The sequence below is a fragment of the Brassica rapa genome, chromosome A10 (assembly GCF_000309985.2).
Source record: "Brassica rapa cultivar Chiifu-401-42 chromosome A10, CAAS_Brap_v3.01, whole genome shotgun sequence".
Lineage (NCBI taxonomy): Eukaryota > Viridiplantae > Streptophyta > Magnoliopsida > Brassicales > Brassicaceae > Brassica > Brassica rapa.
Genome location: NC_024804.2, coordinates 12,336,522 through 12,361,972, shown reverse-complemented (window position 1 = coordinate 12,361,972; position 25,451 = coordinate 12,336,522). Strand labels below are relative to the sequence as shown.

At 28.9% G+C, this 25,451-nt stretch overlaps 2 long non-coding RNA genes across 9 annotated transcripts; one reads left to right on the top strand and one right to left on the bottom strand.

Annotated features, from left to right (window-relative positions):
- Nucleotides 1–1,805: 1,805 nt before the first annotated feature.
- Nucleotides 1,806–12,664, top strand: LOC117128911. Of its 8 annotated transcripts, none has more exons than XR_004452331.1 (6): nt 1,806–8,477; nt 8,611–9,536; nt 9,633–9,732; nt 9,819–9,856; nt 10,164–10,463; nt 10,564–12,664. It is a non-coding gene; the product is annotated as an uncharacterized LOC117128911 (long non-coding RNA). The 8 variants fall into 8 exon arrangements; XR_004452333.1 differs by having other exon boundaries at nt 1,807–7,745; nt 7,827–7,931; nt 8,018–8,102; nt 8,253–8,477; nt 8,611–10,463; XR_004452330.1 differs by having other exon boundaries at nt 8,611–9,732.
- Nucleotides 12,665–13,115: 451 nt separating this feature from the next.
- LOC117128912 lies at nt 13,116–23,486 on the bottom strand. Its single transcript, XR_004452334.1, has 2 exons — nt 19,681–23,486; nt 13,116–19,602 (listed from the first exon to the last, which is right to left on the bottom strand). It is a non-coding gene; the product is annotated as an uncharacterized LOC117128912 (long non-coding RNA).
- Nucleotides 23,487–25,451: the final 1,965 nt, after the last annotated feature.

Sequence of the window (25,451 nt, the reverse complement as noted above, 5' to 3'; positions counted from 1 at the left end):
AAACACGATCCAAACATTTAATCTGGAATATTAATTTTTGGTCATTGGGTTATAGGATCAACAAGGATGAACCGTAGGTCAGTAGTTTCATTAATTCTAATATATAATATAATAGATATGTCAATATTGAAAACATAAAAATCATGTTTTAGAATATAGTAATTTTTTAAGATTTATTTTCTTTTGTTTTCAATTTTATATAAAATATTATTTAAACAAAATGTTTTAACAAGTTTAAGTAGCGATATATAATAAAAATACAATAAGAGTAATTTTTTTTAAAAATTAAATATTTAATGCAAAATTTGAAATCAACTTTAAAAATTTTAAATAACAATTTAAATCAAGTTGGATTACGTATCGGTCATGTAGAATTGTCGGCTATAATATCGTTTGTAATATTTTTCATAGTTTGTAATAACATAATTATAATTATGTAACGTTAAAAACATAGTAGGTGCACCTAATGTTCTCAGAAATCAACCAGTAATTGTTGTTTTAGATATTAATAAGTGATTTATATAATTAGTACGTTGATAAAAACAAATGCATGATCGAATATTCATAATTTAATTAACTAATAGATACATTATATATTAAAATAAAATAATAGTATAATATACTAAATATTTAATACTATGTTATTATGATAAAATCTAATTATTAGTTAAGTATGATTAGAATAAAAACTATGTAAATAATAATAATTCTATTTTATAAAATTGAATAAAATTAGGATTTTAAGAATAATTTTTTATGGTAGTTAATGTTGGACTTAGAGCATTAAGTTCATTGAATTTATATATACATATATTAGTGATCAATGGAATTTTTATAAAAATAGTTTAAAATAAATAAATAAATATAAACTTATGATAAATAATTAGTAAACAATAGTTGGAAAGTATCATATTATTTCATATATTTCATAATTATAGTATTCAAATATCAACTAATTACTTATATTATATATATATATATATATATCTGATTTTAAATACATTTTATTACAATTTTAACTGTATTATTATTTATTTGTAATCATTCGTAACCAATTTTTTTGAGACAAATATTTTGATAATTTTGAAATGGCACATGTAAGTATTGAATATATTTTTCATGATTATTATTACATAAATAATTATTAACATTCCTAAATATTGTGTTTTGAGATAGTAATGAAATAAATAATTAATTCATTTACATCGCAAAGTTGTTTTTTTTTATAAAAAAAGTAGCTTTACTTTGTTTATAAAGAAACGAGCCTAATTTTTCACTCCATTAAATTTGTTTAGATTCTGGACTTACGTTTACAACCATCTTTAATTTATTCCACCATCTAGAAAAAGGGTTTAGTAAACTCTTTGTGATTCTAAAACTAAAGTTGTATCTGGAAGCATGGCTTTAAGCCTTTAACCAATATTTCTTACTATATTATCAACTTTACAAAATTCAACATTTCTCCGCGATATATATATATATATATATATATATATATTAGATAACAAATGTAAAATTTGGTTAATTATTTCACTTAAAGAATCTTACTCTTTTCAAAAATATATATTAGATAAAAATAACAAAAAAAAATCATAGGAAACCTGCTGCATGTAGTTTTGCATGGGTCTAAAAAAGGGAACTTTGTTCATGATATGTCCATGGCAAATCAATTCACGTGATACATCACATATAGTTACACCTATCCAACAAAATTATTAGGTGGAAGCAGATGGAAATAATATCATCACAACAAAAATCTTAGCGGTAGAGACGTTTAAAATTGGAGGAAGGGGGGGGGGGGGGGGTGGGGGGGGGGGGGGGGGGTGTTAATTTGGTTTTATAGGCTTAGAAAGTCATTCTGGTCTTTGGTTTATAATCTGTTCGATAATATGTAAACAACAAAGACTGCATGCCTAATATAACTTCAAAACATGAACATTTAAACTAGCTAGATAACTAATAAGATTCCAGTGTATAAGTTTTCTCCACTGGAAAGTCATTCATAAGAATCCTAAAGGAGACTAAACAAAGTCAATACGCGTTTTAAAAGTAGACGTGATATTATACCCGTTTACTCGATTTAAACAAAAATCGAGCATACTTTTTTTTTTTTTTTTTGGTAAAAATGTTAAGATATTATTACCAATTTTCAAGTTTTTGACAGAAATACAAAGGCGACAAAAAATGGAGAAACGAAAATCAAAGACCTAAACACCAACTCGAGACAGACTAATACAGGGATAGACACAACAAGCAACACCCACTGACCGGCAGCCTCGACTAATCCACACAACCACTTGCCGCAAAAGGAAGAACCACAATTATAACGAGAGTCAGAACCCGGTAATTTTGGCCTCCCCGATGATCCGCTCTTAAAGATTGGTTCAACCAAGAACAGCTCGAGGAAGGTATCAACAAGACCGAGCATTTATTGAATGCCAAGCCCCGAAGGAGCCACACGAAAAACCTGCACAAAACGGGGTGAGAAGCAGCCACATCTCTACCCTAGACACACCAGACCAAGACATTCAAGCCGGATGAACACACCCACAAGACACAGAGACGCCCGGGCGTTAAGGGTCAAGCGCTGGGATGATGGGTTCAATCACATGGAGACACGTCCTATCCGAATGACCAACCCGGATAGGAGAGTCACAACACAGACCGTTCTTGAGAACCAGAGAACTGGCCGACTCGAATCGGAACAAGAATAGGACACCGAAGAACAGCCGAAGAACGGCACCGGAGAGAACTCGATGAGTTTCACGCAGGAAACTAGAACGAGCGCTAAGGGGAGAAACCATGACCAGAGAAGGACAAGCAGGAAGCCGACGCAAAGGTTCCAAGCCCAAGCCATAGACGACTTATAGTTGGAGACCAAAGACGCCGAGCACACGCTCAACAAAGTTTGCTAGAGACGACACACGACGCATCCCGCAAGACCACAAACGTGCTGATGGAGAAGAACTACACCGCACCAACTGAACAGAGGATAACAATAACCGCCCTTCGACGAGACACCACGCCAAAGGAGAAGCCACGCGCCACCGCTCATCACCGTCGGGACAACGAGAAGAGCCGGGAGACACAAATAAGAACAGATCCCGAACGGAGAAGCCCTCACACAAGAACACGCGCCACAAAACAACCGGGAGTCGCCGTAGATCTAAGATTGAAAAACGACCATCGAACAAACCCCAGCCCCAAGAGCCGACCCTAACCACCACCACCGCTACACCTACCTCACCGTATCACCAGAGACGCAAGATGACCACCGGTTTCAGCCTAGGTTCTTCCGCCGGCGGAGCTCGAAGCCCCAGAGACACAAGTATATCGGAGGCAGCCAGAGGAAGAGAAAAGAGCAAAGGAGGAAAACAAGAGAGAAGAGGAGAGGATGCCCTCCGACCGGCGAAAGGACAGCCGCACCGGAAGCGAACGGTGGTTACGATTTGTTTTTTACTTTTGGCTAATAGAGAGAGAAGAGAGGTTTTTCTTTTTTCAATTCAAATCGAGCATACTTTCAGTGGTTATTCTATATCCCTCCAATTTTCTTTCCTCCATCATTACCATTTTCTCCCTATTCTATGGTATCCCACCTTTGTTAGTATATTGAACTAATTTGCTCTTTTATTTCACACCTTATCTAAGAGTTGACTTCTAAAAAAACTAAGCTTTGACTACATTTACTCTATTCAAAACTAAAAGTACTAAAATGAAACTAAAAGGTAATTAACTGTCTCATATATAAAATGGACTACTTTTACTTTCTTTATTTGCTGAGATTACTGTACTTTTTATTGGCAAATATTTCCTCCGTTTCGAAATAATCATGTTTTAGAAAAAGATACTTCGAAAATACCTTTTTACATTTTATTAGATAATAATAATAAAATGTAAATTTTGAATGAGTTAATTGTGTTTATTAAATTTTAATTGACTAAAATTATATTAAAAAAATCACAAAACAATGAATTTTCAACAAAAAAAATGAATTTCTAATTAAATTTTAAGAAATTTTCTTAATATATGTGAATATTCCCAAAACCTACAATTTATTAAAACGGAGGAAGTAGTTTTCAAAAACAGAAAAAAAAATATATACATAAAACCTTTCATGGTATCAGAAACAGTGCTTAATAAATTAAGGTGAAATTGTGAAAATAAAATGTTTTATTGCTAAGATATATATTAGCTGAAAATTACTATCAAGCCATTTTCTAAAAATCGGACGCCTAGCCGCCTAGGCAGCCACCTAGTCGCTAGGCGTCACTCATCCGCCTCGATTTATACCTGATCGGTCTAAAAATCGGATGTTCAGTTTTTATCCGCCTAGACCGCCTAGATGACCGCCTAACCGCCTAATCCTTTTTCTATTATTATTATATTTTTTAAAAATATTTTTTATCTATATATTTGATTTAAAATTTGATAAATATAATTTATATTCATAATTTTGATGAAATTACACTATATTAAGCTTATATATTATATTTGTGTGTTTATACAGTCCTAAACATGAACATTTATTAATGTTATAAACAATTAAAGATTAACATGTTTTATAACATATTAAACAATCTAAAAATTTCGCCCCGCAAAATTTCAGCTTAGTTCCCTATTTTCTCTCTAGGCGCTAGGTCCAACCCGCCCGCCTGACTAGTGCGTTCCCGAACAGAGATCAAGTATCTGGTTGCGCTAAGCCGGTTATACTGGCAGAGTTAATTACTTTAGCAAATACATGTCTGGTAGTATTAAGTTACTAACTACTGTAGTCTATAAGTTACTAGTAAGAAAAATCACATAAAAAAATCTTGAAAGTATCGACTACTAACATTTAAAATTTTGAAGTTTTTTCACTAATATTTTTAACTTTCAAAGTGATATTTATATTATAAAAAATATTTGAAGTTGACCGGCTGAACAAGTAAAATAATAATGTGTCAGTTTTGTTTTCAAAAATAATTATCTAATTAATAAAATTATAAATTATAAAAAATCAGAACTAAATAAAAATCAGAAAAATTTAACAAAAACTCAAAAAATTAAATAATAATTCAGATTTTTTAAATTAGAAAACTAAATAAAGATTTAGAAAATTAAATTAAAAAAAAAATAAAAAATAAGATGAAATTAAAAATACAGAAAAACTAAAAACAAATCATAAATTTCAAAAAAATTGAAAATTCAAAAAAGTTTTTTTTTTTGTTATTTTCAACTATAATGTCAAAAATTATCATTGGTGATATGCCGGAAATCATTATTGGTGATTTAGGCTTTGATTAGTAGAACATTAGCATTAAGATTATGCTATACTTTATAAATATTTATTTATTTTTCTGTTTTTAATTAATCTGATTTTTTTTATTAATTTTTATTTAATTTTCTGATTTTTTATTTAATTTTCTGATTTTTTTTTATTTTTATTTTATTGATTAAATAATTATTTTTTTGAAAAAACTTAACACATCATCTTTGAAATTTTTTTTAAAATAATTAGTTCAACTTTTTATTTTGGAGATTCTTTATGATATAAATATCACTTTGAATGTTAAAAGCGTTAGTGAAAAAACTTCAATTTTTTATGTGATTTTCCCTACTAGTAGTGATGAATATCTCTTTCTTTGGTATGAATTGCTAGCAAAAGAAAGAAAATAAATCTACTTTATGTTAAGCTAATAAATTAATCAAGAAACACTTTAATTAGTTAATAGAATACCTTAAAGCCCACAAAAATCATGATGTCCCCTTTTGGTAACGCATGCTCTACCTTCCCTTTCCCTTTACGCATTTTATCTATTTGATTTATTGATGACCAGTTTTGCAAACTGATGTATCAATTTACTCTCTTAAGCCATGAATGTAGGTATCGAAACAAAACTCATAAGATAAACACCATGAAATAGAACGTCATCATAAAAAGAAGGGAAAAACAGCATGAATTGGCGTGGAATAAAATGACAATCCAAATGTTAAAAAGTAAATTAAAGTTATGGAATTTAACGTATTTTTTTAGTAATCCGAATAGCAAAACAATTTTTTAAATGCAGTTATTAGTTCAATTGGATTTACATATGATTTTTGCATATACAGTAGAAATTTTATAAATTAATACTTGGTATATTAATAAACACGATAAATAAATAAGTTCCATTGGTGCCAAGTTAAACTGGATCAAAATATGACGCAAATCATAAGATAATAAGATAATAACAATTTAGAAAATTACGCGTATATAGTTTCATTAAAATTTTAAATTAATAATTTATATTTATACAATGTATATCTTATTAATTATTTAAATTTATAACAATTTAAAAAATTACGCGTATATAGTCACATTGTATTGTTTGTTTTATATTTACAATAGATTTTTTTTCATTTTTTTCTTAAGATTTCATAATATTTTGATTATATTTAATAAAATCATATCTGAAACGCATTAAAATTGTATGATACATATCTCATATATATCAAATAATATAATAAAAATGATATGAAAGTTGAATTTATAAAATTTAGTAAATATATAAACAGTGAAACCAACTATTTTTCTTATTTTAGAAAAAAAATTATATTCTCAAATATAAAAATCTAAAAAATATTTTAATAAATTAGTAACTCTATAAATTAATAAAATATGATAATCCAACATTATTAGTTTATAGAGTTTAGGTTTTTACTGTATGTGTGTTATGAAAAAAAATGACAGCAGCCACATCCAATTTTACTTAATCTGCTTTTTTTTTTTTGAAACTTTGAACTTAATTACTCAATCTGCTTGTTTTTAAGATATTTTGAGTCTATTAAATAATGTAGTTTAATTTTTAGAGTAGATGTCTTCCAATTAATAGACTTATCTATAAGGTCATTTTATCGTTGGTTACCTAATTTGCTTTCTTGCACATAATATCAGAATCACACGGTAAAATGGTAACAAATTATGGTCAACCCAAAACAAATCTAACCTATACTAAAAGGGTTATATGAGCATCAGAGAGTGTGTCCACGTAAGACAATTAAATCATCCAATCAGAGAACAGCTCTCCGCCACGTCATATACGCATGACAAATTCTAATTTCCCCAAAATCGAATCTCGATCCCTTTCTCTTCGTCTTCTCCGTCTGCTATTTTAGATCGAAACCAACTTGCTCGACTGGTCTTGCAGCGACGAATCACCCGCGAGGCATAGTCTTATCTTCCGCGGTTTGATCCCTGTGCTGTACGCAGGGTCGGCAAGAGCCTCGCACGATGAATCGACAGAAGAAGCTATTGAGTTTGCGACTCAGCAGGGGAAAGAGAAGGAGCTATGCAAGACTGGAGACTCCGTTGTTGCTCTACTCCGAGTTGGGAACGCTTCCCTAATCAAGATCTTGACCGTTAAGTGATGATGATTAGGAAAAATCCCGTTTTTGGCGTCTGGCGTTTGGAAGAAACGCAACTATATACGTTTTTCTTAATATGAATTTTGTTCAAGATTTGTGATTAAAATCTTGAGATAGAAAACTCTAATTCTCTTTCTTGATAATTACAACTGTGGTGACCCGTGTGAATCCACTTACGGTTTTTTTTCTTCTGGATACTCAGGTGGTTGTATGGAACTAATGAATCGTACACGTATCTCTACTATAATGACTTTTTTTTGTTTTTTTGTTTTGTTTTGGTGAAGTTTGATGCTTTGGTTGCAGCCTTTCCGTTATCAGACTGAGGTGAAGAAACTCAGTTGAAAAGAATTGTTGAACTCCTGGTAATATATGTCTCACTCACTGATAAGTTGAGCTCGATAAATAAATCATTGCATGTTCCCTTCTATGCTATTTTTCTTCAGGTGGAAAATGATGTTATTGGCCAAGAGCTCTCTAACGATTTACATCTATTCTGATCCAACTGCTGCGGAACGTTTGTATCGAAGAAAGATGTCATGTAGAAAAAGGTATGTTAAACAGTTTACTCTCTCCTTATATTCTAAACTAAAACCTCGGAATATAATTTTAGTTGTTTATCTTTGTTTTATTTCAGTCATCAGCTGGGCAAGCACAAGGTTTAACAACCACTAAACCACTCAGTTGAGACAGTAGGATCTCTTTCGTGTTGATCATACAAGGTCTGTTGCTAGGCTGAGATTTTTATATTTTTCTGTGAGAATAAATGGAGTATGAAAAAAAATTAACCAATCCCTAACACTTATAACAAACTTCACTATCTCCCTCTCTATTCGTTACCAACTCAAATCACTTTTACCATGTCATTGAAGCTTGCGATATAGAGCTAGAAGACAAAGCCAGAGAAGTAGCACAGCTGAAAACAGAGAGGTAGAGCTAGAGAGAATTACGAGGCTGAAGCATGTAGAGGCAGACATATCCCCAGCTAAAAGTTAACGATGCAAAGCGGAGGCTGATTGGTCGATTATTAAGGGCATGGACAATATTCAAACGCTGGATGCAAAATTGTTTTCAGTATTTTATTTGCTAACGCCACCGTGAGTTTATTATTACCTCCATCACCTTATCTCTTAGAGTTACACAGATTTTTTTATTTCTTTCTCTAAAACAGAAGCTTATCATTCATTGTTCCTAATATTGACCACTCTCTTTTGTTTTTCTTTGTTTCAGGTATGTGCAGGTTGCAGAGTTTAAATGCCTACTCGGTGTTAAAGCTAATACCAAAGAATGAATACTATGACAAAAACTCTCCAGCTTCCAAAAGAATTTGATGCTACAACCGCTTGGTGACAGTGCACCAGTGTTGGAAGGATCCTAGGTTAGTCTTAGATTCCATTATCTGTGCCTCTATTCATTGTCTTGAAAAATATGATATACTGGTTCTTCTTCTTAAGTTCTGTATCTAATTCTCTCATTGAGTATCACACTAAAGATCACGTAAAATTTTGCTTGCTAGGTTTTTATATTCATTAGTGTGTTCTAACAATTTCCAATTTCCAACTAGACAAAAATTGATGATTGCTAGCATCTTTCTATCAGAAAGATTAATATGGTGTCCAAAACATCATTTAGATAGTAATCGTCTATACACTTGAGTCTATGTGGTTTTATTCCGAAATCAGTTGTAAGAAGATACTGTTGTGGTCGCTTCTTTTCAGAGTACTGTAGTAAAGGTTCTTCTCGACATGTGCAGGTGCTTTTTTATACAACTAAATAAATGTCTAATACCAACCCGAGGATGCTGTACATTGACAATGTTGATGATGAAACAGAAGATTCCGAGGACGATTTAGATGAGAACTTTCATGGGGATGACATGCCTGCATCCCACTGCAATGTCGACGAGTTTGACTAGAAAAAAATTATCATTATTTTTTATATCTCTGTTCAGGGGAAGAGAAAGATTTGGCTCAACAGATGCCGCCAACATATTTTTTTATCCTTCTTTTCGCTTCGGTACATCCACAACACATATTCTATAATTGTTAGTTTGTTTTTCTCTCCTCAGGTCTCATTCATCTTCTGTCTATTTGGAAATTAAACTTACTGAAGAAGTTGCAAGGGATAAGCAAATTTGCTTCTTCTTCAGGAAACAAGTAAGCATCACCTCCTCTCTGAGAAATGTTTCATTGTTTCTTCGACTTTGGATCAATTTTCCAGAGATTTTAACACTTTCACTGAAATTTTTTAAGGTTAGGTTGCAAGAAACACTGACACCAAAGAAGTTGCTTATTCTAGCTCTTCAGGAAGCTGAGAGAAATGGAAATAGCATATATATTATCTGCCTTATCCGTGAGTACACTTATGGCTTCCACTCACACTTTAATTAGTGTTCCAGAATTAGTTTGGGGCTTTATGTTAACTGCTATTGGTTACAGGTGTGGAGAATTCAGAGGATGAGGACCATACTTCTCAGGTAGGTTCTTACATTACTACTTAACAATTTTTTTACCTTAGAGCTGAGAACCTTTTTTTAACAATATGAACCTTTGTGCCCACGTATGTAAAAATAAATACTGTCCAACCCCTTCTTTTGTTTAGTCATGTGTTCTCCAAAGTACAAAGTTATGAAAAGACGTTCCCATTATCGAGGAGATACGTCATACATGTTCCATCTATCTATTATGCTTCCCTCTGGTATTAGTTTTTTTGTTTCCATGATCAGGTGGCTAAGCGTTGATGCTTTTTGATCAGGTGGCTAAACGTTGATGCTTTTTGATCAGGTGGCTAGGCATTGATGCTCACTGCAGGTTTCAACTGAATCACTTTGGTTTACTCCAAAAGAGAGGTATTAGCTTATAACTACTATACACTGTGCTCTTTGGTGTCTGAAGGAAAGAAATATGCTCTTAGATATATATTTAAATATATGGTTTCCGTTGCAATTTAAAATTGGATATATATAGTTTTAAGCACACAACACATATGCTAATTTGAAGGTTCATCACAATGGAACTCTATAATGTCTGAGAGGTCCTCTATAGTTCCATCGTCAGGCTTCCCAAGTTTAATCTTTCTCCAAGGTATAAGTATTTTTACTATTATATTTTTAAATTCCACTCTCTTTTTATCTATGTAGTAGCATATTGAAAACCCAATGTGATAAGAATCTCTCATTCTGAGAATTCAAAAAGTTTCCATATGGCGGAAGGGATGTAACACTTCTGAAGTCATTTGAGTTCCAAGACCTATAATCATGTGGTCAGTTTTTACCGTTTCAAGTTTCAACAGTGGTCACTCCACTTTGGGTCAGCTTGCATTCAGTTACATGCCAGTTAAGTTCAAGTTTCTTCGTGCAAGAGCGTGCACCCGAACATCACCTCTCAATTTAGCTATAGAGATTCTGAAATGGAGTGAGGAGAGAACAAACATATGCGTGATGTATACTCTATGTCCAGTACTTATCAAGTTCTTCACAAATCAGTGTATTCACATTAAAAACAAGTCTAATGTAAATAGTCACCACTATCTGGAGTAGAGATTCTTACACATTGATCTTAATTGTTTGAGATTCAGTTCAGCGCATTCATTTCTTTTTTGAACTTGACCATTGAAGCTCTTCGCAACTAAACCATGACTTGAACCCCTCTAACCATCGACTGTTCTCTTTTTTTTTGTGACTAATCGAGTGTTCTATAATGAACGCTGACATTAACATTTTAACAATCTGTGAAACAAAACAACTCATCCTTCGTAAGTAATCCTGTTGAGCAGCATGCATCATGAACTAATAAAATGTTTTTTTTTGTGCAACATTAGTTATCTACTTAATTAACTTCATTTGGTAACTAAATGTCTTTTTTTTAAAAAAAATTCTCTCGCAAGTTATCATGTAAATACCATATGTTTTGAACCAAGTGTTGTCCAAGGTTGAGTCCTCACAAAAAGAGTACGAAATATGAGGAAACCATAAGAGAAGACAAACTAATACCACATTAAACAACAACATGTCAACGTTTTTCATTTATGTTCACAAAAAATTAAAAAAGAGTTTAAAAATCACAAAAAATGTATGAAGTTTAACAAAAACAATAAAAACTAAAGTTAATTAGAAGTAAGAAAAAAACTAATAATGACAGAAATTTTACGGAAATAAAAATCAATTAAGTTATATCGAATTAGAATGTGATATTAATTAAAAACAATAAATGTTTTTACTAAAAATGAAAATATGAAAATAATGGTTTTGGATCATAATTTTGGACCGAAAATATATTCTAAATTCCCCTAAACAATTAAATAGATGCATTAATCCTTAATATTGTAATCAAGCATATAAGAAAAAACATTACGTTAGAACGTATATAAACATTACAAAAGATAAAAGATAGTATATGTAAAATTAAATAGTATTTAGTGGTAAAAGTAAAATAAATTGAGAATATCTAGATTATATTTTTACACTGATTTTAATCAATGAATAATATTTTAACTATAGTTAGATTGTCAAATATTATTCTGTTTATAATAAAAATATAATATATTAAATAATAATAATTTTGTAGAATTTTTAGTTAATTTAACTCATACAACATTTTTTTGGAGAAGACAACCGAGAAGAGTTTCCTTACATTCTAATATTATAATATAGAATCAATTGACAACAACTTAATATGTCCAGTTTATATTTCCAATTATCACAAATATAGAATCAATTGACAACAACTTAATTATGTCCAGCGTAAGACAACCGAGAAGAGTTTCCTTACATTCTAATATTATAATATCTCACTACATTAGTGGCTAAATCAGTTTTCTCTAGCACAAATACTCACTTCATTCTTGGAGTTTAAGCTTTTCTATATGATGATATTAGTAGTTTGATCCAAAAAAAAAAACGATCGAACCGTACATTGTAATTGGAGAAAGAAAACAAACAAAAATCAACCGGAGACTTTTCAGGTATATGAAACAAAAATTAGAAATCGCAATTCTCTGCAGTTAAAGAATAAGGCAATAAAATTGTAAAAATACAAAGAAAGAAAGATTTAGTAAAATAAAATTATAATATAATTTTCATAATTTATAGTGCTCAGTTAAACTAAAAAGTCTAAATCTACAACATACACAGTTTTATTTACATCTTTAAACCTATTATCTAATTAAAATGATTCTACAAAAAGTGCCAGCACGAAGAGTTAGAAAATATATGATAAAATATAATACATAACGTTAAAATACATTATCACTTATCACTAAAAAATCATGTTAGTAGTAATAAAAATAAATGACAACACATTTATTAAAACCATAGAATAACACGCAACAAGGTGTTATTAAATATACAAACTAAAAATTAAATATGATCAATGCAAACATGAATAAAAATGAGGCATCATATTTGGATATATTTAAAAATATTAAATATATTATATTCTTGATAATTTTAAAATTACTTAAAAAGAAACTACATTATTAAAAAAAATAATATACAAATATAACTAAAGCAATTTTGGTAACGTCAAAATAAAAAATAAATAAAAAATATATTATGTTAATAAAATAGGTTTTAGATTTTAAAGACTTATAATTCATGTAATATTACAAAATTCAAAATTTTTTATTACAATTAATATTTTACCATTAGATATATTAAAATAATATTCTAGATCGATATCCAATTGTTAGTTTTCAACTATTACACGTAAAAAATATTATTACGTACGCTTATTTTGAAAAGGGGGTTTTATATTTTAAGTAAGTTATTGGAGTACTTTTTCTTTTCGTGAATTTATTCGATATGAGATTCCGATTTTTTAAAATAAGATAATTTATGTTCTATACATAAATATTTTTTTTACATAACTCTAAAATCTCGGACTTGATTCTTCATATTTTATTAGTTAATTGTATTACATATAATAGAAATACTTACTTCGAACTAAAAATATATAAAAAATGAAATTTAAAAATTAGTTATATATAATTTAATATAAAAATTCACATACAAATAAAAATGATAAATATAACAAATTTAAATATATTATCCGCGCGTAGCGCGGAGAAAGAATCTAGTTACCGTAAACGCAGTCCCAGTTGATTCTTGTTTTACTAACTAGTGTGTTTAAATTAAAAGTATTTAAGTTGTTTTTTCTAACACAAAAGTATTTAAGTTTTTTTTTTTTTTGAACAAAAGTATTTAAGTTGTTAAATCCTACAAAAAAGGTGATAGAAGATAAGATTTTGGTGGTGTCACGGTGTGGGTGAAAAGAATAACCCGTGATATTGCTTCTTCGACAATCACCTTTTTCCTAATTATTAGCATTATTTTCTAAGTTTACTTTATCTTTCGGTTCAATACAATGTGAAAAAAGACTTTTTATCTCCAACTTTGTTTCTCTAAACAAGAAAAAGGTCAAATAAACCTTTTATGCACGCTACACCTTTGAATATAGGTTTTGTATTTTATAGAATTTCCATGCGTGTGCATATGTATTATATTGTGTAAAATATGTTAACTTCCAAAGTTACGTTGCATTGGCTATTTTTACAACGAGATATCTTGGATTGTTTATGTTTATATAGATCTTTTGAATTGGATGATTATATTTTGGAAAATCATATCTGTAAAAATTATGTAACCGTATATGATCCTTTTGGAAGGAATATTTGGATTCTGTGATTGTAGAAATACATACATACACATTATAAACATCATGCCAGAGAGATAAAAAGAAAAAAAGAAGAATGAATCTTGCTTTTCACACTCGAGTTCTACTTTTGTTTTCGAAGTCAAAAACGTTGTCGGTGCGCATTGAGAAGGTAGAGAATATGGTTTGATCAAAAAGATGAAAACTTTTTATTGTCTTTTGAAAACTTTCTAACTTTCTTACAAAGTCTAATGATAGATGAATGGAAGAATGATGGGAAAGTAAAGGTAAAAAAACAATCATTTTTCCTTATTTTAATTGCTTTACTTACACATGCACTTGTGTAATGTGTTTGAACATTTTGAGCACCATCGTGTCATCTTCTAGGTCAAGCTTTTACCCAACACAACCAATCACTCAAAACAAAAGTGTTCTTTTCATTTCTCACACCCACCTCTTTCATTTCTTTATCTCTATCTCTTATTATTCTAGTTTATCAGGCAAGTCAATATCCGGACGTTATAAGTTCGAGATATTGTTCATAATGATTAAGATTAATAAACAATTATGAACTGGTAAGACGTCGGATGTTGAAAATACTATAAAGCTATAATTAAGTACTTTAAATGATTCTTCTTTTCTCTTTATGTTTTAATCCTGGCCTATATTACTCTGTTGATTTCAATGTTATTATTTAGAGAAACTGTCGTAAAATTCTTATATGAGTGGGTTTGGATTTTTCTCGTATGAGTGATTGGTTGTTTATTTATTTTTCTTGTTTATACCTTTTTTTTGGATGAATTTTTAAATTTATTAATCATCAGTAAAAGAATATATGTACAACTATGGGTAGTTCATACAACTAACTTTGAAAAAATAATTCTAGAGCTCTAAATTGCAGTGTCATGAGCTGCAAACCACCTGACCATTAGACCTTGCAGTCTCGGATTGAGAGTGTACTTTGTAAAAGACCATTTACAATGGACATGTTAAATATTTTTTAAACCATTGAATGTTTGCAATTAACTTTTTGAAAAAAATAAAAATACGGCATGTATTGTTTGCTGGTGAATTTATTTAACATGTTAAAAACCAAAAATATGGGATCCACAACAATCTGTATCACTTTCTTATTGGTTGTTGATATTAATTGGTCTTTCATATTTACATTACTTATTTTGAATCATTTATCTTACAGCAAATTAATTTATTTATTTTATTACATTATATCAAAATTTATAATTTGTATGATCTATAAATAGAGACTAGTTTTATATGATTTGGACATATACAAAAAAAATCTTTTATCATAAGTTTAAAGATTTTCATTCAAATTATGTTATCATTTTATTAAATATTTCAGAAAGTTTCAACTCTTAACTATTTTTATTTATTTATTTTTTTTTAAAAAAAATCTTATGTTTTAACTGTTATTATTTAGTTATAAAATCAAAATATTAAATAAAAATAAATAGATAAAGTGTTGACTTTTTCTATAAAAAATCATTATGAAATATAAATATTAGATGTATATATGGAAGAAATAAAAGATGATGTGTTAACATAAAAAGTAAAATAAGGTGTTAAAAAAGTTGAACCAATGTACATAGTCTTAGACAATGGGAAAGGGTTAGTCCTCAAAACATCATACATGCCACTATGCCAGTCAGAGTTATATGTATATCAAGCCAGAAAAGATAGACATTGGCTCATTTCCTTTCACATTATAATAACGTGTCATCCATTGACCTATTTGTTTTTCTGTTACTTAACTATAAAATAATATAGTTTCAAACCTTCACACTCGATCAAAACATAAGCAATACATATTTCCAGTGCCGTCCCAAAGATTTATGAGGCTTAAAACCTGTCAAATAATGTGGCCCTTCATAAAAATTACCAATGAAAAATGTATTTAAAACTGGTTGTGGTCGAACTAGAGACCAAAAAGGTCTAACATCTCTTACTTTTCCCATCTAAACTACAAGTAATTTTTGAAAATGTGGCCTACTTTTTGTATTTATAATATGTGGCCTGAAGTCAATGTTTCATTGGCCTTATAGAAGGGACGGGCCTGCATATTTCCATATACACACATATACTTATATACATATTCTTCCCAAATGATTGATTTCATCCTACTTTCGATCAATCAATAAGGCGGGGGATTGAGGTGTGTTATTTATGAAATTAGTAATCTGACTTTGAAACAAATGTAATTATTGAAGTGCCCGGTTACCATTTAAAAAAAAAAATATAAGAAATAATATGTCCTTTTTGGTCAAGCTTTATTTATCATCAATGTTCTCCACTAGTAAAAAGCAGCTTGCGTTGATAATCGTCCGTTATGCAAGTGACGCACAAGTGACAAATCATTCTTATTATTTTGAATGTCTAATTGTCTATGAAATTCTGGGCCCGAAGTCTCTTACATCTTTATAGAGAAATTCAAGTCTTGTTAAATTAATACTCCTCAAAAAAATTCTTAACAGAAATCAAATATATAACCCCTTAAACCTAACGTTTTCTTATGGAATGTGGATTCAGAGGAAGCAGCCTCGTTTATACGAGCAAACTGCCCAAGCATATGTCATATGTGTGTATTTTGATGCTTTTAAATCATAAACCGCGTATAAAGAATGGTTTGACTGAGGTCAGACTATCTCGTCTTAGAACTTTCTAGAAGTTGGTCTGTTTTAGTCAATTGGGCTGCTCGTAAAAGAGATGAATGGAATCAAAGGAGGCAGCGTTTTTTCGCATCATGAACTAGTGGAGAAGTCTTACTCGTCTTCTGTCCACCACAAAATCCTCCGTTGTCATATTGACCCTCGCCACTTTAATTTTGTAATAACCAAATTTTGAAACATTAATTTTCATACACTTCCAAATCATATATTAACCGAATTATGAACAAAAGATATTGCCAAAGGACCGTTTGCTTTTGTTTTACCTATTTTTTATTGGAGTTATATGCATATATGCTTAACAACTTAAAATACGCTATAAGGTGGAAAAGTGACTATAAGTTTGTGTGGTCAATTGTTATTCGTAAAGAGCAAGTCGGCCAGGAAATTGATTACGCACATGTACACGCATTTGACCAAAACCAAATTAAATCAGCTATGTCTTTCATGATGTATATGATAGATTCAGTATCGGGATAGAAATTAATGTCAATGAATAAATAACAATGATAAAATAAATAAAGGCTAAATGTGAATTTGATTTGCTTGGAACATATGGCGTTCATTGACGCTTATCTTTAGACACATTCATTACATGAAACAAAAACTTAGGTGATAATGTATTTAGTGTCCAATGGAGTAAGGGACCATCGCAACCACGGACAAAAATCTACCCACGTTTCCTTTTCATTTAATAAAAATCCTTTATCACAAGTCCCATATACAGCTTGAAACATTTATGCATATATTTATCGACCAAAGTCTAGTCATACAAATTAAGATATCAGCTATTCAGCATATATGTAAGTTCATTTACAGAAAAATGATCTAATACTTTCTCTTTGTTATTCTAAAGAGAATGATCTAATACTTTAAGCAATAATTGGTTCCATCATGGCTCTTGCATATTTGTCTCCCTTTCTATAGAGCTGGGACATGTCTGGAAATTTAGATTATTCTTATATCTAATTGAACTTGTTTGTAATAAGCAAAAATGAGAGTAACACTTTTTTTGTTGTTGTTATTTTGGTCACCAATACATGTGGGCTGATCCTAAGTGCAATAACACGCATCAGTAAAAGAAACAAAAGAAGTGTTGCTTCGATCATCTATCAAAGTTGTACCTCCCGAAATTCCCGCTGGGCATGTTACACCTTGCATTCATCCATTTAATTTCTCTAAAAGTATTCTTTTATTACATTTCTCCAATATTTTATTATTTTCGTCATTTTGAATAAGATTTATATACGTATATAAATTTCTGATACTATCCCAAACGCGGCAAATACATTATATAATACATAAATATACACACTTCATCTCGAACACTCAGTCACTCACACACACCACTACATTTTTTTTTTGTTAGAGAACTCACACACACCACACATATATATAAGTTTAGCAGGAATAAAAACAAAAGCAGAGTTGTGTATTGAAAGAAGAAAAAAGTTTGCCGTTATAGTCTGCAGTGTATTTAGACACTTAGATTTTGTCTACACACACACTTATTAAACTATTAATTATGGGGGGGGGGGGGGGGGGGCGTATTATACACAAGCCATGGTATTTTATGTATTCTATATGCGGCAAGGCGGTTTTATTAATAAATCCTGATTTTATTTTAAATATTAAAATGTAAATCTCACATGTTTACATTTTTTAAATACATGATGTAGTACGAGAGCTGCGTGATTTTAGAATCATTTTTAGGAGTAACTGTACAAAAAAGTTAATACCAAATCAACAATTGAATGAGAAAAGAATCCGATTGGGTTTAGTTCAGTTAGAAGAGTTTTAAGTGGTTCGACACTTAGACGTAATAATGACCTATCACCTGTGACCGCACATATATGAGTGTTGTATGTATATATACGATAAACTTGATACCACAGACTCCAGTACTATTATTAATTAAGGTAACCTATTCCCTGGAGGAGATTAAAGATCATCGTACATTTTCTAATGGCGTTTTTAATCATCTGTTCACATTACAGATACGTAATGCGAATGCTACAGAAGACAGACAGATGATAATTAATGATATCTTCCTAATTTGGAAGTTGGAGATCGATATGGTCTGTCACTTTTTAGTTATTATCTGTTATTAAAAATAAATGAATTCCTTCAATCAAATTTAATACAACTCAACTATACCGACAATGAAGTATTTCCTTCCATTATTATTTTTGGACCATAGTCTACAATTATTTAAATAACTCTTGCATAAATCCATAAAATGATACAGTATATATGTAAAGTAATATTCTAGCTTATATGATTTTTAAAAATAAATATTTTCTCAATAATATTCAGCAACTAAACAACTAGGAGCGCAATTAAAGGCTCAAGAATCAATCAACCCGTAACTTACAAGACACGAAAGAGAAACAATCTTTGTTCTTCCCTAAGAAAAATGTTACATTCCACATCCATGGTTCATACACAAACTCGACCCAATTTGCTACTTAACTAAAGTTAGTTCGTACTTAATCTACGTCCTCGTGTCCTCCTTATAGTTTACCGTGTTCCCAGTATGGCCTCGGAATCGCAGTCTTGAGCACGACATGCTGCCGTGCAGAGAGCACACAAAGTGATTGAATAAAAACCAAAAAAGAAACAAACTCATATAATCCTGTCTTAATTTACCTAAATCTGTCTTGTTATATGTATAAGGGACGTGAACATTTCTCTCTCCGGCTTGTATAACTGCGGGATACGAAAACTCCATTCCCGAAGACTCCTCCAACGTTGTTTTTTTCCAACGTCAAAACATCAGTCCAGCAATCACCGTCGTCTAAAAGAAACTCCTACTTTGAGCACACCTCTCGAGTCTGTATTGTACGCAAGGACTAGCCTACCATCCCATTACTTGACTCCATCAATACCTGTCGATGAAAATTCATTGATAAATCAAAGCTAAGGCCAAGACCATTCTGTATGATGAGCTGTTTCGAATTTGAAACCTGAATTTAGGGCTGATAGAACAGTTGGTATTGCAAAATTATGAGTGGTTTTTAGGCATGTGTTTTGCTGGATTTTAGTACAGTTTAGGCATTGAATCGACATAGCTATGGAAGTGGAAGAAACGTTTTGGAAAATCTCAAACAAGATTATCTTGAGAAAGCGAAACAAACACATCTCTTGGCACTTCATTATTCTTCTGCTTAATTCTTCACATTATTAACTATTAGTTGTGCCGATAGGCTTTGTGGAGGCCCAAGCCGATGATGGGCTTCTTGAAAGTTTGGGTTAAAGCAAGTATTTTTGCATTTTATGGACTTATATTGAATTTAAATGTGTAATTCTATGATGTGATATTCAAGTATGACCCGGGGAGATACATGCTAATTACTAACTATGGCTATGGGTAGGAAGTAGGAACCCACGAATTAGCTAGATAGGCAGACACCCAATCAAAAGATGAGTGTATTTGATGTCATGCTTCCTTCGTTATGACTTTTTCGATTATAAAAAGAGTTAGGGGTCTGGACCGCCCCCATGCGTAAATTCCAAACTTTCCATTACCGAGATTGGATCGGATCCAGCAAACAGGCTAGTTTTGCTTTATAAAATTAATCGTTGATTAATTGATTTGGTTCTGAAGTCCCAAGACTAGACTTTAGGTCCGAAATATTATATAGCCCGTCTTGAACTAGTCCTTATCAAACCTACCTAGATCATATCGACCTATAGCATCATAACATGTGTGGCCAATATCTTCATCTGTATACATACGTCTCTTTTCATATAGTGATGCTTTCTTAACTAAGACTAAGTCTTGTATCTATATCTCGTCCAGAACTGATTCGTCTAAAAACAGGATGAGAAGGAGTCCAGAATTTCCTTCTTCTTTTTTTTTTTTTAGAATTTCCTTTTTTTCTTTAGTTTGTGAGCAAACATCAAATTAAAATGTTACTTATACTAAATAATACTGTAAGTCTGTAACTGTTGTTAATGACAAATCCTCCTATATAATAAATGGGAAGTCACATGTGTCAATGATAGAGAATTTAAGAAAAATTATTATAATTTGATTGGTTGAAAGATATTCAATTTTTAATATTTTTTAATTAGATCTAAAATAAAAGTTAAGTCTGAACTAATTAATATCACTTACCAAATAGTCAAAATGATATACAAATAATAATCAAATAATAATTTATGGTAACTAATTATCAAAATAGTAGAAAGTGTAATAATGTTTGATTAATTCTCTTATATTTATATACTACATAAAATAATTAGTACAATATAATTTATAGAAATCAATATGATGATTTCATATTCTTATATAAACACTATATTTGTATATAACGAATTATAATAATTATTAATGTCTTATAGCGTCCATATATGTCTTACAAGTCATTTATAAAAAAAAATAAAACATTTATAAAATTATCTATCATGGCTTACAAAATTATTTCATCTTAACTTTAAATTATTTATATGAGTTTATAAAACATTTATGAAAAATATTTTTTTCCTATATATTAAACGAGAAGTCACTTAAGTATTTTTTGCTTACACATCGATCATTTGTGAAGTCTTAAGAAAATTGTTATGATTTTCTTGGTCGATAAACTTTAATTTTATTTATTTTATTTTATATTTAAAATAAAAAAAAATTAAATCTAGAACCAATTAATATCACTGGTCAAATAATCTAAATTATATTACAAATAATGATTTATGGAACTAATTGTTGAAATTATATAAAGAATTATAATGTTTGATAAATTGTTTTTTATATTTATACACTAAATAATATAATGGACGATTTTTTTTATAATTTTAATTATTTAAATTAGATCTAAAATAAAAGTTAAGTATAAATTTAATTATTATCACTTTCCAAATAACCTAAGTTATATTACAAATAATAATTAATGGTGTTTAATTTTAAAAGTTATAGAAAGTGTAATAATGTTTTATCAATTCTTTTTATATTTATATACTACATAAAATAATGAATAGAAAACAATTTATAGAGATCAATATAATGATTTCATATTCATATAAAAATATAGTCATATCTATAATAATTATCAATCTTTTATAATGTTCATATATGCTTTATAAATAATTATACTTTGAAGAAATGGCATATTATATTAAACGGAACATGTGAGAACTTTGATTTAAAAAATATTTTTCACATAAGTTAAATAATATAGTGAATAAAGTAATGTTATGATAGAAAAAAAAATTTAAGATGGATTTTTGGTTTATTGATTTTATGTTTTGTATTATTATTTAGAGAAAGAATAAATATTTGACAAAAAAATATGTAAAAATTAGAAAAACATTAGTAAAAATTAATTAAAAAACAAAATGATAATGAGAAAAATAAGAAGAGGCTGAACAAGATGCATAATATGTGTTGGTGAACTTAATGTGATAATTACATATATAATTTCACAATCATTTGTTATTACTAAATATTCATCAGTTATCTTTACATCAATTTTATAGAATTTTTACGACTGATTTTCAAATTATTTAAATTTAAAAATTATATTTTTATTGTTTCAACCTATATGACATTGTATACATCATATTTATTTTTATATAATATTTATATCCGCAAATTTGCAGACAACCACCTAGTATTTTATATATAAAACATCCTAAAATCGTTTAAACGATAAACATATGCAATGGTTTGGCAATAATATAATTTTTTTAATTTGTAACCATACGCTTGACTATATGTTAATATAATCTTGTCAATAAAATAGTTGGCTAAATTATTTTTACTCAGAATTTTTTTTTTTTTTTTAACTTTCTTCTTGGTTGTCTAGAAAACTTGATTCAAAGCCGAAGACAAATCACAACCAAATAAGTACTATTGATGATTCGAGAATATAATCCTGCAGGTTTGTAGGAGCCAATATAAGATCGCGTGTGAGTTCGTATATTGACTCTTGATGCGTAAAAATGGATGTAAGTATGGTATACATCAGCCTAAATATAAACTAATCATGCTGAATGATTGATATATATTGCTATCAAGAAATCAGAAGGTTTATCTAAATTGGCCTATTTCAAAATCGTTACAAACTTTTGAATGAGAAAGTTAAAGTGAGCTTTGATAAGACCAAACAAGATGTCAAAAAACAAAAGATAAGACCAAACAAATAAATATGCTAAGATTTTAATTTCGATCACGGAATTTGGTAGCTAATGCTTTCGATTTCTTCACGCTAATAAATCTCAAATACTTTTTATAAACTGATATATATATATATTGAATAATTAAAACAAATTACCAATAGAAAAGCTAAAAAAATAACAAAAATTAAACTTAGCTTTATATTGGCTTAGCTTTTATTATTTGACTCTTTTTAATGTGTTTTAACTTTTATTCTCCTCTCTTTTAGATTACTTGTGCGTCCTAGAAAAACAAGGAAAATTGCCACAAATACTACATTCATAGTACCACTTTTCATGTTTATACTAACCACTTTTACCTTCACTTTTAATGAGAGGTAAAAAACAATTATACCCTTAGGGTTAACTAATCTAGACTTATGGTTTAAAGTTGAGGGTGGAGTAGGGTTTTTGGAATGTGAAATTTATAATTCTAATAAATATATAAATACTAAAAAAATATATAAAAAATTTTAAAAAATAGTTTCAAACATAATTTTCGTTTTTCAAAAAAAGAAATTTAAAAAAATTAAAAATTCGAAAAAAAAATTCAAAAAAAAAATTTCGTAAAAAAGTTCGAATTTGAAAAAGTATAATTGGAAAACATAAAAAAATATTTTTTTTTTATTTTTTTAATTTTTAATTTTTAATTTATTTTTTTGTTTTTTATTTTTTATTTTTTTTATTTAAATAATAATTTATTATATATATAAATAGCAAGGGCATAAGAGTCTTTTACCACTTAATGAAGAAGGTATTTTTGAAAATGTCTCATTAGTGGTGATAAAAATAAAAAGTGATACTAAAAAAGTGGTAAACATGTAATTTTCCCGAAAAACATTCCGAAGTTTTGGAACTGTGTCAACAACTATTCACTTACAGCTGTAGATTAACCGATTAACAAAGAAACACAACTTCTTAGATTTTATATGTACATGTGTATATTATATTACATGTGGGGGTCAACATTAAGTTGTTCTAGAAAGATTGATATCAAATTATTAAGACGTGGGACTATATTTCTTGTAAGAAAACAATCAAATTATTCATGTCTCCCAAATAATTGTACTTTCATCTCTCAAAAGAAGGCCACGCTTTTCATCTTTTTGTTTTCTATTGATAAACAAGTATATTATTACACATCTTCTCCTTTTCTTGCGAGCAGCAAATCCATATCCTTTGTTAATTATGTTAACTACGTTACTAATATTCTCTGCGCTAATAAGAGAATCTGTCGGACCAGATGGAAAAATGAGGTTGTTCACCCACATTATTATTATTATATTATTATTATTATTATTATTATTATTATTATTATTATTATTATTATTATTATTATTATTATTATTATTATTATTATTATTATTATTATTATTATTATTATTATTATTATTATTATTATTATTATTATTATTATTATTATTATTAAAATAAACCTTGAAATAATTTTAATTACACATAATGCCACTACTTTTTTTTCATCTTAATCATAACTAAGATTAATAAATAAGACATAATAAATAACAGTTTCCATAAGAAAATACAAAATTGTCTAATCTTTAGCTACCAAATACATTTAGAAGATTGCAATCTTTCATTTACATAAAAAATCAAAATCTAAAAGTTAACATTACAATCAATGATTATCATGAACGAAAAAAACTGGGAAATAGATTAAATTATCAAATTAGTTTATTGGTTTATTGAAATTAAATTAATCAAAATTGTTGAAATTTTCAGAACAATAAAACTAACCCAATTATATTTAATTAATTGGCCTCTTCTTATTTAATTATAATGTATGTTTTAATTTTTTTTTGAATTTTTTTTTGCAAAATTTTAAAATAATAACAAACTAACTATATATATATATATTCAAGTATGAAACTCAAAAAATGTTAAATATAAGAAGATATATATATATATATATATATATATATATATATATATATATATATATATATATATATATATATTATATATATATATATATTGATTTTAAAGATACATAAATAATGCATGAATGAATGACTTAGTGTTTAAATAAATTCTAAAATGATATGTATTTAAGCTATGAAAGATTAGATCATTTCTTATTTTGAGGTAGATTTTCAGATTAATAAAATCTAATATAATTTATATTTTAAATTATACATCATATATTTATTTTAAATTATACATAATATATTTGATAATTTTGTTATATAATTTAAATATTATAAGTATTCGTGTGGAGGCGCCATCAAACTCAGGAAACAATATGTTGTTTCCCACTCTAGAGATGTCAAATAAATACATATGACGATTGAAACAAATAAATTAATTTTACAAATGAATATTATACAATTATTGTGTTTGAAATTATCTATGTTTACAATTATTGTTAATTTATTTATCATTAATTATATAAAAATATTAATGTATTAAAAAACAAATACATGTGCGGATGCACGAATCAAAATCTAATTATTATTATTTTTTATATCCGTATGGATTACAAAGACTTTCTAAGTCCAAAAAAACATGGAATAGCCCCGACACCACAACTGATCACTCTAGTTGATAAAAGAGTCTGCAACAG